Source organism: Mustelus asterias, unplaced genomic scaffold, assembly GCF_964213995.1.
Source record: "Mustelus asterias unplaced genomic scaffold, sMusAst1.hap1.1 HAP1_SCAFFOLD_47, whole genome shotgun sequence".
NCBI classification, from domain to species: Eukaryota; Metazoa; Chordata; class Chondrichthyes; order Carcharhiniformes; family Triakidae; genus Mustelus; species Mustelus asterias.
The window spans coordinates 243,350-245,138 of NW_027590122.1; the positions used below are offsets into that span (position 1 = coordinate 243,350).

General features: G+C 42.7%; 1 pseudogene; it reads left to right on the forward strand.

Annotated features, from left to right (window-relative positions):
• Nucleotides 1-1,347: 1,347 nt before the first annotated feature.
• On the forward strand, nt 1,348-1,526 carry LOC144483192 (U2 spliceosomal RNA; annotated as a pseudogene).
• The last annotated feature ends 263 nt before the right edge of the window (nt 1,527-1,789 follow it).

Below are 1,789 nucleotides of genomic sequence, written 5' to 3' on the forward strand. Positions count from 1 at the left end.
GACGATCACGAGGGGTCACGGGCTCAAGGTGAGAGGGGAGAGGTATAACTCAGATATCAGAGGGACGTTTTTTACACAGAGGGTGGTGGGGGCCTGGAATGCGCTGCCAAGTAGGGTGGTGGAGGCAGGCATGCTGACATCGGTTAAGACTTGCCTGGATAGTCACATGAGCAGCCTGGGAATGGAGGGATACAAACGATTGGTCTTGTTGGACCAGGGAGCGGCACAGGCTTGGAGGGCCGAAGGGCCTGTTTCCTGTGCTGCAGGAAACGTTTTCTTTATTCCATTAATTTCATTGAGTCGTGAACCCGTGAGTAACAGACAGAACACCTAGGGGAGGATATCGTGTCTTTGTGCCTGGACTTGCAGTATCTCACTCACTGTTCTGTCTGGAGACAATACACATCTCTTTAACCTGTGTTTAATGCTCCCTCCACCCACATTGTCTGTACCTTTAAGACCTGGCTGGCTGTAGGGATTCGCATTCTAATTAGTATTCTGTAACTTGATTTCTGTGTCTCTGTGCACTGTTTGAGAGCACATTTCCACTCCATTTGACGAAGGAGCAGTGCTCCGAAAGCTTATGGTATTTGCTACCAACTAAACTTGTTGGACTTTAACCTGGTGTTGTGAGACTTCTTACTGTGTTCACCCCAGTCCAACGCCGGCATCACCACATCATTACAAAGACAGAACACAGGGAGCCGGAGTAAAGGGATTTTCTCTGATTGCTGGAAGGGGTGGGGGGGGGGGGGAGTGGTGTTCCACACGGATCAGCTGGGATCACTATCCTTCACCATTTACATAAACAATATGGAATCAGGAAGCAAAATGATAATTTCAAAATTTACAAACCAATCCAAACTGAGAATGAGAATGAGCAGAGTGGAAGAATACAACTCAACACAATAACACATTAATAATAAATTATAAACTTGCAAATTGGGTATTCAAATTGGAAATTAATTTCACCACAGCTCAGTGTCAGGTTCTGCATTCTGATCAGAACAATGTGTTTTCAAATCACTCGACAGAATTCAAGTATCTGAATGCTTTCGAGGAGTTTAGGGCTTCAGGTGATCAGATTCACAAATCGCTTGAATCAGCAACACAGTTTAGACATAACCATAACAATCCGGAAAAAAAATATTGGAATCCATTTCCAGATCAATGGAAATGTGAACAGATCACGAAATGTTTGACAATCACAGGATATTCCTCGGTTTGTAATTGGTTTGTTTAAATATCAGGAACTCGCTGAAACCTGGTTCTTTTCAATACAAAGCCGAGGTATGGAGAAATTTCACATCACACAATCATCACCCAAACATCTTTAAAGCAAAGCCAAACTCTTCTTGGCCTTTTGGCTCAGATCAAGTGTAGTATCGACATGCTGTACTTGGTTGAAGTCATTTCGCTTCATTTGAAGAAATTTTTAAAAGCGGCATCTCGGCCTTTTGGCGAAGATGCAAATGAGATCAAGCCGTGGAGGAGGTGCAATGCCTACTCCAATCAACTTGTATCATGTAGATCAAGCCCCAGACGGGAGGTCAGAGCCCCGTCTTGTCAGCTTGGATCGGAAATGTCTCAAATTGTTGAGACTCTGAATTGGACTTGATTTGATTGAATTGGATTTAAAAAAGAATTAAAAAGCCAAACTCTTCCTGTTTTCAACATATTCCAAAGGTAAAAGACTCAGACAGCTCCACAGAATGGACATCTTACTCACCAAATTAAAATAGTATATGTTTGAAATTGAAACAACTTCTTTCATTTCAATTCTTTTCCT